The sequence below is a fragment of the Eptesicus fuscus genome, chromosome 4 (assembly GCF_027574615.1).
Source record: "Eptesicus fuscus isolate TK198812 chromosome 4, DD_ASM_mEF_20220401, whole genome shotgun sequence".
Lineage (NCBI taxonomy): Eukaryota > Metazoa > Chordata > Mammalia > Chiroptera > Vespertilionidae > Eptesicus > Eptesicus fuscus.
In genome coordinates, this window is record NC_072476.1 from 66,491,487 (window position 1) to 66,506,116 (window position 14,630).

Consider the following 14,630-nt stretch of genomic DNA (forward strand, 5'->3'; position numbering starts at 1 on the left):
ACATTTAAGTCAGAACAACCTGCATTTGATCCTCGATCCACTCTGAGCTACATGATTTAAGATCAGTCATTTGACACTTTTAATGTCTCAGTGTCTTCAATGATATAATAGCATAAGATTTAATGTAAAGCTTAAGTGTAAGGAATAAATGAGTAAATGTATAATTGTGTACCACCTGGATGTACTAGAACTTAATAAATGTGAACTATTAAAATCATTCCTTTTAGTAATATATTAAAAATCAATATATTTTAACAATATAAACCTGCTAGTTATAATTTTGTATTCTATACTTAACATTCATTTTGCACATATATTGCACATAATTTTCACATTATTTACTTTTTCATTTATGTATTCATTTTTTTAATATGTAGATGGGAAATGATTCTTAAGTAACTACTATTTTCTGATGTAGTGCTAAGAGTTGGAGTAAAATAATGAGCAGAATAACTATTGTCTAAAATGTTAAAAGACCAGTCGGGAAGCTACCCAAATGAGAAATGATGTTAGCATGGGCTATACTGATGAGAAACATAGAGAAAAGTGTATGGGTTTGAAAAAGGTTTAGTAGATAGCACTAACCAATGTATTGATGAATTGAATATGAGGAAGGCTTTGGGGGAGAGACGAAAGAATGACACTCGATTTGTGCAGCATTTTGGATGATAGTGCCATTTGCTGAAGTAGGAAACATTGGATAAGGATCAGATTGGTTCACTTTCATCTGGGAGAGTTAGAAGATACATTGCGACATAAAGAATTATCAAGTAGCATGGTGCTATGGTCTTTATTCTGAAGATTTCTAATCATGCATTTTGCTCTATTGATTATAGATGCTTAATTTTGTTTAGAATTCTTTCATTACTGGATAGTTAAACTCTGTTCAGTTTCCCATTGAAATAAATAATGGTATGATTGAACATCTTTAGGCCAATAGCTTATTTCTTGTTTCACATTATTTGTTAGGGGGAATATACTAGAATTTAAAGTCCTGGGTCAACTAGTACTAAAACATTTTTTGCACTTAATGAATATTGCCAACTAGTGTTTCAAAATATTATAATTTTATACTGTCACTAGCAAAACATAGATGTGCAAGTTAAATTACACCCTTGTGCAGATGACAAGTTCAATAAATCATGCTTTCCACACCATCACAAAGTCTCTCTTAAGGAAGGAAATAAACCTCTCCATATTCCATCTGAGGCTAGCCTTTTGAGATTTCTAAGGGCTTTACATTTCTTTTCTTAGATTGAGAGTAATAATGTCTCTGATTTCAGAGTAAACACTTCTGGCAGGATAGCCTCATCCTCTAGAGCAATAACACTAAAGTAAAACTGCACACAAAAATAATATCTTATTCCAAGTCTAGGTCCTCATTCTATTTCATTCTTAATCTTAATGAAATTGATATTTCTTAAAAAATTATGCTTGATGAAATTAAAATTTTAAATTATCTATATTATAAAGAGGTAATATACAAATTAGGCCAGGACTCCGTAATGGGTCATGACCAGACAGGAGGAGGTTGCGCACAGGTGAGGCCCAGAGCGGAGATGGAGACAGAAGCAGGGGGGCCTGCCCAAGCCGGCATGGTGGCTTGGGTGGCCCTGGAGCAGACACAGGCAGGAGGGGGGTAGGGGGAGGGCGGGAAGAGATTAACCAAAGATCTTATATGCATACTAGAGGCCTGGCCTGAGGGGATCGGGCCGAAACTGGCAGTCTCTAAAAGCAAATAATGTTAACACATTTTTGTACTTTTTCAAATATATATATATATATTTTGTCATAAAATTTTATTAACACAAAGAAATCATGCCATATCTACTGTGGGCTATTTGTATTTTTCATTTCAAATAATCATTGGCAGATATTTTCATATCATTATATATAGAACTTTCTTATTCTTTTTAAGTAAATGCAAAATTTTCTTTTTTTCTAGAAGTTGATAATGTTTTTTGTGAGTTTCTATCATTGGATGTTTAGATTGTTTCTGTTTTGGCCTTTACAAAAATGGACCATGACTATCTTTTCTTATAGGTATTTACAGACCTGTCTAAATATATTTTAAGGGTAGATTCATTAAAGTGAAATAGCTGAGTCAATATGTACACATTAAAAAGTTGGTTATAGGTTTATATAGCCCTCTTATGAAAAAGTTATAGCTATTAAATTCTCTTTTTAAACTGTGAATATGCATAGTGCTTTGCTGGAAAATTATTAACAACTAGACCTCTGACTTTAAAAAATAAGCAACTTTTATTGATAGTGATTAACAAATTCTATGATAAAAATCCTCCAGCATCATTAGTTTCAAGCTACCAACATAATGTTTCTGAAGTCAGAATTGGGCAAAAGTTAACGCAATCAGCTCTCAGGAGCTGGTGAAGCCTTTTATAACATGGCACTTGTTTATTCTTCCTGATAATCTCTTAACTATGGGCACTAGCCAACTTATAAACATTTTTTCATTTGCTAGATTTATAGAGGTATTTATTTTAATTTTAATTTATAGTCAATAATAATTGAATAGCTTTTCACAGGTTAATTGCTTATTTAATTGCTTATTTAATTTGCTTTAGTGTTAGCTGTGTGTTCATGTCCTAGGCTTCCATTTTCACAGGATTATTCATCTCTCTGTTATTGATGTGAAAATTTTTCTGTAGTAAAGAAAGCATCCTTTTTCATAAGTTGTCAATATTTGTCTCATTTGTTATTTATTTTTTAATTTTTATTATGGTTTGTGTTTTGGTGCTACAGAGTTTTTAATTTTTATTAAATCAAGTGCATTCAGATTTGTAATAATTAGAATTGAATATATGGCTAAATTAATTAATGTTTTTGGATGTCAGTTGTTTTACCTGTTAAGTAGGAGCGGATAATGAAAAAATATATTTTCCCCAGCTCAAATAATATATGATCCTTTACAACATTTCTACATTGGTCCCTTTAAGCTGGGTTACTTCTCTGAGAATCAAGTCTTAGAAAAATTTAACTCACTGAAACAATCCTCCATTCACTAGCAATATGCTTGAGAACAAACCTTCAGTTGTATCCCATTTCTATTTCTTGCCAAACGTATTTGTATGTGGAATTTCCCAACCAAATGACTAGGTTCTTTTTAAAAATGAATGCAATGCTTACATTGTGATTCTAATGGATGCTGGGGAGGGGAGGAGACTTCTAGTGAGGTGCTTGCTCATTGATATGTTCTCACATGTCCAACAAGAATTTTAATTTATGAAATCTCACCAAGTAATCCCTCTGTAGTATATTGTGTAACTTTGCCCCCATAACTCTTCTATACTTTTTTTTAGAACAAAAGATAAGTACAGACGTAATCATAAGCAACTTTTAAATCATGTGTTTTTTTTTTTATCAGTTGCAGATGAGCTGTTTTAAGCAATATAGGTATAAAACCAGCAATCATTTCTTTATCTTCAAATTTATACTCCATTTTTCTTCCAAGATATCAGGATTACAGGACCTTAGACTCAATATAATAAACTAGATTACTTCATATAAACAAGATACAGCAGACCAGAAAAGTGTGTGTGTGTGTGTGTGTATGTGTGTGTGTGTGTATTTGTGTGTGTAGTTTAGTTTCATTCTGTTCTCAACTTGGAAACTGGTTGTGTTTAAAAGTGCTGCTTATAATTTTGAAATAAAAAATGGAATTAGTATTTAAAAATATGCTTATTAGGACCTGGTTCAGTTCATAAATTTAACGTAACAGCATGTTATTAAAGAGAGTAAATTCCTAAAACTTAGAACCTTACCCTAAAAGATTTTAAGTCTATCTTGTATAATTTCTCATCAAATTTAGGAATCTTCTCTAAAATTTTTTAAAAGACAGTTGTCCAGACACTGATTTCCTAATTTCATTCATGAGACGCATTCTTTTTGGGGGTCTTTTTCTCAGTAACAACAAGAGATAGTGTTTGAACACAGTGGCTTTACACAGATTTTTTTCCTCCTGCTCAGAGGATCATAGAGAAGGCATTGGACATCCTTTATATTTCAGTTCTTACCTCCTAAAATAGACAAAGTAAGAGAGTAGTTTAATTATTGAACCAAAAATTCATGTAAAATGAATAAGCTATGCTATCTATCTAAATCTTGGTAAATCTCATCATTAACTATATTTAGATCAGGAAATGGCATTTATTGAACTTCAGTGTTTCCACTTGGAGTCAAGCTATTTCCCCTTAACAGTGACCAAGTTTCTTTACAAAAATGGAAAGGAGATCTATGTAGTAGCTCACGATTATATCGCTACCTTTCTCCTTTAATCCTTTCCAAAATTTAAATTACAAAATGTTATCTTCAAGATTCATTACTAATCAGCTACATACTTGATCTACATACATGTATTTTCAAAGTAGGAAGTGCCTCCAACCTGCTGTCCAGTATGGGACATCTTTGGGGCCATTGGTGAAATGTGAATACAGAGAATGGATATTGTGCCCAAGGTTAAACTCACAGTGCAAAATCATCAAATCCTTCCCACTCCTTGCCTAGTTCATTGTCTACTCATCTTTATAACAACTTCCACTTAAAAATAAGAGAGATAACTATTACTTAGAAAAACCATGAGGAATAAGGTATCCATGCTTTTCATAGTAGAGCAATTTCATTTTGTTGATTTTTAAATTTTTCATGCAGATGTATGTTCTGCAATAACAGTTCACACTAGATGATCAGATGTACTGACATTTAAAATGTCACTAGTGGCTCAGAGCACTACACACAATTGGTACCAGTGGCAATGCTAGGATGTAGATATAGTCTTACAAACAGCCAGTCAACATCAGTATCTGAAATGCATGATGAATGAAATTCTAGTCAATCATAAATAGCTAATATGGAGAAGAAAAATAACTAATGCTAATTGTACCACATATGTTTCTTCTAGTAGGAACAACAGCTTGTCTTTGACACTGACATAATTTACTATTACCTTTGGCAAGAATATAATCATATTACATCTCCTGAATATCATGGTGGCCATTTTCTCACTGGCCAAATGTTACTAATTATATTTCTCTAAGATTCCCTGGGGAATTTTTTATGTAAATACTAGAGGCCTGGTTCATGGATTCATGCACTGGTGGGGTCCCTCGGCCTGGCCTGTGGGGATGAGGCTGAAACTGACTCTCTGACATCCGCCGAGAGGTCCCAGATTGCAAGAGGGTGGTTCTCAGGTGATGCACCCCGGAATTGGGCTCCCTCCTCTCTGGTTCCTGGTATGTCACTCGAGAACCATAGCTGCCAAGTTGCTGCAGCTCAGCAGCTCCTGCATTGAGCATCTGCCCCCTGGAATCAGTGCGTGACATAGCTACTGGTCGGACAGTCATATATATATATATATATATATATATATATATATATATACAGAAAATGTGTAGAAATATTCTTTAATTGTATCTACTTGCCATTAGTTCACTAAATTTTAATAAAATTCAGAGTAAGAACCAAAAAAAATCACAGTTTCCAGTTTTCAAAAGAGCAAAATTCAAACTCTCTTTAGTGAAACTTTAAGACTTCTAAAAGTGAACAGTTCTTTTAAAAATGTGGTATTCTTAGGTGATAGTTTTAAAGAATCTGATATGGTATGTAATGAATGACAGTTATTGAAAGACATGGCTGTTGTTTTTTTTTAGGGATTATCACAGAGCCACACATTTATTTGAACTATTTTGCTAATTTATTTTTAGGCTACGCTATGTTCACATTCCTCTTTTCTTTCTTTGTAGCATAATTCAAGGGTCAACTTGACATAATTACTTCCAATCAATCCTTTGAAATTCTTCTTCCAGCAGTTGCTGTGGTTTATGACAATGAGGCCCAAACCTTTTCTCAGTTGCCTTTATACATAAATGACCCATTCATTTTAAGCACTTTACTACATTTTCTATGGAAAAACTAATGGGATGTTCTAACAAACACAACAGTAAAAGTACAAACAGTAAATAATGAGACAATGCTTTCACATAACCCCTCACTTAAAGCAAGTTTATTTATGAATTCTATTTTTTCTTTAATATAAGGTTTGAATTTGAGTTCTTTGGCTGCCATAAAAATGTTCATTCATATCTTTGACATCAAAAAAGCATAATTGACTGATACCCAGGCTGCTGGATTTTGAGATCCATCCACATGTTTGAGCAAAGACATTCTTCCACACTGATGACTGAGTATGGCAGAAACACTAAGGCAGGCTCCTTCCTGGGAGATACAGGACTTCTCTGATGGGCAACTTTGCCTTGAAGACTCCTTGACAGCCTTACTGAACACCCTAGAACTGAACTGCAGCCCAAGACTCTACCCCCCAAACTTCCTTCCTTCCATCTCTCTTTCACAAGAATCAGAGCTCCATTGCAGTCTTTCCCAGCACCACCTGCCCTCTCATCCTTTTCATTTGCCCTCGCAGTCATTTCCCTAATAAATATTTTGAATGTTTTTTTTCCATATTAAAACCTGCACCTCAGAAGACCCGAACTTATGCAAGCCCTCATGAGAATGTATCTTATTCCATCACTAAAAGAAAATATATATATATTACTTAACCTAAATTTTTCTAGGAAATAGAGATTCTGGTTATTAATTATATTAAGTACGAGAGGACTAGTGCACAAAATTCATGCACGGGTGTGATCCCTAGGCCTGGCCAGTGATCAAAGCATGAGCGTCTGGTATGGAAAGGCAGGTCTCAGCTGACCTCTGGGCCCTGGGAAGCACCTGGGCCCTCCGGCCCCCACACGCCCACCTGTGCCTGAGTCATGGGGCTGGAGGCCCCACGTGGAGATGCGGTGAGCATGGTCAGACATTGCGGGCCAGAGCACAGCATGGGCCTCTGGGCCACAAAGCAGCACTGCATGGAAACCAGGCGAGCTTCATGCTCTCTTCTGGACAGCCTCGCAGATAGGCTCCTGCGTGAACCCACAGGGATCCTGACCGGCCGCTGCGGTCCTGGCGGCTGTGGCCCGGCTCACACAGAAGAGGCCGCATGGGTGCGGGGCAGGCTCCTCCTGGGCTCCTTGCACCTGAGCACAGGGGCTTCCCTGGAGCGCGAGACCTGGCATCCTGGGGGAGGGTAGCAGGGGGTGTGAGAGCAATCTCAGCAGACACCTTGCATTCTCACCACACCTCCAACCCCGTCACCCTCACTCTGGGCACCGTGGGAGGTTGGTTGCTGCCACTCACCCTCAATTCCCCATCCCAGTCTGGGTCCTGGCCCCAATCAGGCAATCAGGACCTGCTGGCTACAGGTGCCATCTGTGGGGCAATTGGTCGGGTCCAGGCCACCCACCCAGGTCCCTCAGTGCCTGGGAGCTGGGCAGCGGCCCAACCCCCTGCTGCCACCGCTGGTCACTGTCTTCAGGGCGATCAGCGGGGCGATTGGGCCCCTGCTCACACATGCCTTGGCCTGGCGCTGCCCACTCACCTGCTCCATCATCCCGCTGCAGCCCGGCTCTCGTTGGGGTCCATGGGGGTCAGCAGCACTTCCACTGCTGCCCACTGCCAGTGGTCAGTGCACGTCATAGCGAGCGGTCGAGCTCCCAGTCAAACAATTTGCATATTAGGTTTTTACTATTTAGGATTCTAGTAAATGTTTATATTTATTGAGTTTTAAAGATCATGCATATTTCGGTAAGTTGTATGCAAAGCTTTCTTAATACTTATTTGATAATTTCATGCAATCGTTATTTAACCTGACAACACATAATGAGATATAAAACTACTTGCCCTTGTCTTTGGAAAATGTGCACAAAATACCTAAAGTTAAGAGGAGAAGATGAAAAGTCTCTCTCAAAATTGCAGGTCTGGCTATCACAGATTGTATCTTTGTTCTGTCACTCCTGCTACCTTAACTAATCCACACTATTTTCCAACTAAACTTTGGTTTCTTATCTGAGCCATGCACTGTTTGGAAATAGGAGGAGAAGGAAAAATTGACAAACTACAGTAAAGTGATATGCTATCAGAAAGGTTTAAAACCACTCTACCTTCTGTTTCAATTACCAGTGACAAGCTAGGCATAAAACATGTCAGAGGAAATGTCACTTGCTGGATTAATTTGTCTCACCTCTGTTGAAAAACAGGATTCTGATATTTGTTGCTTACAGGAAATGTAAATCAAGTTGTTCTAGTTTCAAGCATATTTATAATTCCCAATTTATAATTGCACATAAAAATGTTAGTTAATGGGCAAAATTGTGACAATTGTCATGAACTTGAAAAAAGAAAAGAAGCAATTTGTGTAATGATCCAATCACTTATGATTGTGATAAAACACAATAATATTCTATAGTGCAGTTAAATTCTATTTTTAAGTATAGAAATTCCTCTCTGATTATGGAAAATATAGCAACGTGGAATGAAAAGTAATTCCAAGCAGAGAGACTGGAATAAAGAAATGAAAAACCCTTGGAGAATTTGAGATGTGTATCTGGAGGATCAGATAAGTTCAGTGGAACAGGAGTGAAAGTTCATGCAGGGTGTTTTTAGGAAATAATATTGAAAAAGTTAGCTAAGTACAGATCATGAGAGATGATTAAAGAGTGTACTTCTTATTGTTTAAACCAGTGTTTCCCAGTCAGGAAGAGGTATATGGTCTCAGGGAATGCACTATTGTTGAATACTTCTGAGTGGTCAAGAGGAAAAAAACTGAGGAAAAGAGATTGGATTCAGTAAATTAAAATGCCATTTATTGTTTACTAGTAACAATGATTGTGATAAGTAATTAATTCATCTCATTTAATTATCATAATAATCTTATTAGTTAAGTGTGGTCTTACTCATTGTTCCTGTGAGGAATGGCAGCCTGGAAGGATCAATTAACTTTTTTAGTCATTTGTTAAGTAGAGGTTTCTGAATTCAAACATATCTGTAGGACTTTAAAGCCCTTTTCTTAACCATTGCTGTTTCATAGAATGTGTGACTTTTCACAAAATCTCCATAAATTAAGGAGCTAAGAAGTGAGTAAATGGTCAGAAAATAAAACAACTAGAAAAGAACTTCTTTTGAGAGAATTTGGGGATAATAAGGAAAAGGATGAAAGTGGTTTAGTTGTTTGTGGAACAGTATTTGTTTCTTGTCTCCAGCCTTGCTTTATGGCACACTTTGCACATCTACGTGTATCTTAACAATATTTGCTCTCCTCTGTTTTTCTCCTTTTTCCTGTCTGTACTCAGACTCGGCCCATTTCAAATATCACTAAATATAATGTGAGCCAGAGTCTTCCCCTTGACCGTTTTACATTATTTGTCAATAACATCTTTGTACCTTAAGCAAGGCATTCTCATCTTTTTTCAGGAATGGAGGGATGTGGTTTTATATTTCCATTATTATACAATTTTTGGGTAATGCAATTTGGTGAAAGATGCATTGTCTTTTTCCCCTTAACACAGTAAAGAAGGGATGAGGTTTTTTAGTACTTTTTGCTTTTAAAGAAAAGCCCAAGATCAAATGTCATGTAATCTAATATGGGAACTAAGATCCATAGCCTTTTGTGGTTTCCTGTTGCCAGTAAATACTTATCCCAAGCCAGGTAGCATAGGCACAAATTAGGTCAGTTGTCAGCATTGGTGCAGTTTGGAACTGCCTACCTCATCCAGCTCTTCCAAGACCCAGCAGAGAACCTGCAACCACCAGGAGTGGATTTGGTGATCAGCTGTTAGGAAGGACCAGAGCCTTTACCACTCTCATCTTGCACCTGTTCTCTGCCAAAGAATCTGGAACATAAAGCGATATAAAAGATATTTTGAGGAAGAACCTAATGTTTTTGAAACGCAATAGGGTAGAAAATAAATGCATTTGTTAAGGAGATACAATGCTATGTTTTTTAAACAAGAATTCTTCTATTGTTTAACACAAGAACACTTCATTTTTCACTAAACAGTCCAGTGCTCTTGCTGCTGACAGGAGACTCCTTCCTCCACGTGATGACTCACAGACCTGGCTGTTGTTTGTTTGTGGCTTTGCCACGTACAACACATGGCTTCCAAGGTTGCCTTGCTTCTCCACATGAAACCATAGAAAGGAAAAGCATGGATGATGGTGCACAATTGGCTCTTATGGGTGTGGTCTAGAAGTGGTATTTTTATAAGGGATTTTCTCAACCCCTTGGCTAACGTGATACACCTAAATGCAAAAGAGGCTGATAAATGTGTGGCCACAACAGGGTGAATTTGGTGATCAGCTGTCAGTCTCTGTGACTGAGGGCAATAAAACAGTATTTTAAAGCCATCAGTTAATAGTTTTTAATCCCTTTTTAGACATAAATTCTTTTTTGAATTAATAGAAAACATTAAAGGGCATTTTGTTTTTGCAAAAGAAAAGCCAAATTGCTAGCTGTCATAGAATAATTCAAGCTAACCTACTCTGCACTATAATTTAAAAGTTTGTCTTAATTGTGGATTATCTGCATTTCTACAGTTTATTAAGATTTTGAGTGAAGGCGAACAAGAGCCTGGGAGTAGAAAATAGTATTTTCCTTCATCACTGCAGTAACCAGGAAAAGATGAGGGTAGAAGTCCAGTTCAAAACATCACCATTGGGGGAGATAAACTGGCCCTTGCCATCTGACAGCAGGAGAATGGACAATAAGGCAAGAGAGAGCCAAAAAGACTCACCCTGTAAAGACTCATCATTTTCAGGATTCAAGAGAATTTATGGCCTCTGTCTACTGAGTTGTAATTTCTCCCTGCTATCTCCAAACTTTTATTAAAGTTTGGTTCAGAGTTACAGCTTGAACTAAGAGGAGTTTTGTAGAATTAAGAGAGAAATCTGCTCTGTTTGGAGCAAAGAATTATAGACAGACCGAGGCTGGGCTGAGAAAGCAGGTAAGTAGGTAATCTGCAGAGCCCTTTTGCAAGGTTAGAAGTTTGTGGTCCAGGAATATTTAGAACTGAAACCCAATTAAAACCCTAAGCTTTCTGTAGTAATGCATTTTTAAAAATATTTTCCTTGTTTACAAAAAAGTATTTATTCTCTGATGGTGTAATATCTAGGGTACATCAGGGTTAAGATGTCACAGAAGATGAAAACCTGATTCCAGCACTATTATTGGAGTTAATGTTTCCCATGAGATTGGGCAATGCACTTCATGGCTCTGACAATGTTTACTTAAAATACTGTAATAATGACTAATTCATACTTTGTTTTCTGGTAATACATGGTAAATGATTGCTCTTTGGAAGTTATAAAGTACTATACAAATCTAAAGGATACACATTTATGCTGCAAATCACAAATGTTCCTATATAATAATATTTTATTATCTAATACAAAGGTCAGTTTTCTCTTTTATATTTTTTGTGCATTTAATTAGAATCTTATCTATCCCTGCATCATGGAAATCAGTAACAACTTATTCATGTTGAATGAAAGAAAATTTGGCCTGGAAATATTTTTATTTTTTTATTAATTGGCTCAGATAAGAAAAAGTTTGCTAACTCTGCTGGAAAGAATACATCTCTACTGAATCACTAGGTTACATAGTAGAGGTGTTAATCAGAATTGCATCCAGCCTGTTTGAAAGGTTAAAGTCTGCTCAAAGCCATGAAAATAATTTAAATTAAAAAATGGAACTTGTTCTTGCCATGTTACTCTGTGTGCTTTAAAAATGAAAGCACAAATGTTCATTTACAAACGTTATTGAGTTATCAACACGCAATGCAAAAATATGATATTTAGGTAGAAAAGGTCAGATAAGAAAAAAGCAGGAGTCTCAAGAACTTGAAATGTCAAGATCCTGGGGAAAACTACAAAATAATTTTTAAGCTTACTATTTGATTGACTGGAACTATTTCTTATGAAATATAAGGGAAATGCAACATAGCACACTTTGATATAGCTGTTATTAAAAGGTGTGACTGATAAGTTCTTTCTAGAGAGTAGTATTTGCCAGGCATGGTATTGGAGGGTGTGTTTAAAGGTATGAATTTAAGTAGTAAATGCTACTTCTTGATAACCATGGGATTTTGGGGGGAGTAATTTGACATATCTGGAATTTTTAATATGAAGATAATCCTATGAACAAGCATAAAATATACTGAGAACTTCTTTATATCTCTCTTCCTTTAAATGTCAAACTAACTGCAGTAAAAAGGATTAGTTCAGCTACATAAACGTGTATTTTTTAGGTGAAGCATAATAAACAAATAGAAAGTCCAAAATAATAACCTTGCAAAAAAAAACCTAAATATTCATCTGATTTATAGACAATTTTATTAGTAAATTAAGGCCATTGATTGGAGTGACACTAATGGATAAACTTGATTTCTACAACTTTGTAACTTCAGAAATTGTGATTTCTTCTGTCCTACCTTGAATGATGCCTCTCTGGCCCTCCTGCAATTCACAATCCCTTCTTCGGGGATTCAGTATTTTGATTTTAGAATATTTATGGATTCTGGATAGCATCGAAGTTTACTGAAAAAGGAGAAAGCAAATGAGAAGATAATGTGACAAGAGTTAATTTTAGCTCTTTTATTGGAAGGGGCTTTCAGGTAAGGGGTAAATATATTGGGGGAAAAAGGAACATAGTTTATCCCATGTGAGGGCATTATCCATATTCATTTATGAGGTATGATCTATAGAACATCAGATCAACCATAAATGCTGTCTGCAATTTTACAGAACTCCTTTCTTTGTGTTAAGAGAAGCAAAGGCTTTAACATGTAACTTATCAATTATTGATCTCTCTGGCTTAGTGCATAATCTGTATCATTTCCCAAGCAGACACTCAGATACTGCAAAGGAGCTGAAAAAATACTTGGTGATTTAAAGGAAAATTGAGGATACAGAATTAGAGCAGGGACAAAATTCTACCTAAAGAAAATAAAAGTATGCCTGATTCTCAATTGCTTCTAGAGGTATCAGTAAACAAAGTTGGCTTAAACTAATAACTTTTTCTAGGTTTAGCAAGTTTACTTTAATCTCTTTCCTTTTTATTTCAATGGATAGTAATCAAACAGATATACAAAAATATTTGGATTTGAGGGACTGGAAGGACACCTTCTTGACTGACAATATTGCATACAGAACTCAAATTCTTTGTCTCACCTTTCTTGAGAATGCCAACATGTTTAAAATAGTAAGTCTCTAGAGGTGCAAAGAAATCTCACACCACACAACCTTTTGTTTAGAAATATGGATTCAGTTTACAGGAGTTGTAGAATATAGGTGGGGTATTTTTAAAAAGAAAGAAAAAGATGATTTCCTTTGCAGGAATATATTCTCACCTCTTGGAGCAGTGTCCCATCCTTATCCACTAACTTCACCATTCTCCTTCTGTTAATCACTCTACTTAATTTCTTAAAATCCTTATTATTCTATCACTTCTTTTAGGAAATTTTATTTAATTTTCTTTTCTCCAGCCTAGACAGTGGGTTTTTCCCAAATTTTTCTCAGTTTTCCCAATAGAGTGTGAACTCCATAAGAGCAATTACTATATTTTAGAGTCACATATGCTGAGTACCAGAAATTGTGGCTGGTATGATAAATGTATAGTTAAAATTAGATATATAAATATGAGAATTAATGAATATGCTTTGGACTTTCTCTCTTTACAAATTTCTTTTATTTCTCAAGACCTAACTCTGATTTTATTCACAGACAATTTTATTTTTTGGCACTTTATACATATCTTTACCATCATACTGATTCTATTTCATGATGATTCAGTTGACTGTATCCCCACTGACTTTGAGATATTAATGGGTTTTCATTTTTCTTTCTTCCACAGGTACTTAAGTAATAGCACGTAGTAGGCATTCCAGATGTGCTTAAAAGAGAGTAAGGACGAGTAGCACAATATGAAATATGAAAATAAACCATGCAAAAGAGTTGTTTTCTAATTGATGCTTTTTATACAGTTTTCTTAGAAATAAGAATTCACAGCTAATAAGCTCAGGAGAATGTTGTATTTGAGGAGAACTTTCAGATGTGTTAAAATATTCTGTTATGGCCCTAGCCAGTTTGGTGCAGTGAATGCTGGCCCATGGATTAAAGGGTCCTGGGTTCAATTCCAGTCAAGGGCAGTACTATGTTTGCATGCTTGATCTCCGGCCCTCGTAGGTCACGTGCCAGAGGCCACCAATCCGTATCTCTCTCTCTCTCTCTCTCTTTCTCTCTCTCTCTCTCTCTCCCTCCCTCCCTCTTTCTTCCACTCTCTAAAAATCAAGGTAAAAATATCCTCTGGTGAGAATTAACAACAAAAAAATATTCTGGTATGATGTTGAACTTACCTACTTGTATATGTGATTTTATATTTGCTTTATGCCTTTTAAATTCATGATATTATCTGTATACTAAATGAGAATCATTATATATTTTCATTGCAAAAAAATTGGTCATCATGTGCTCACCCCTAATATGGAGTCAAGGTCTAATCAGCAAAACAGAAACTACAGGAATTGATTCAGAGAGAATTTAAAACCAATAATGAAGTTACAGGGTATGTTGAGGAAGCCTATGAATTAGCAATAGAAATAAGCCATTGTCATGCTTAGCCTGGAGGGGGACGAAGGCAGGACCTGAAGCCGCCTGAGTCAGGAGCCAGGGTGAATCTGTCCAGCCAGAGCTTCAACTAAGGGAAGAACGTACTATTGGGGAGCACA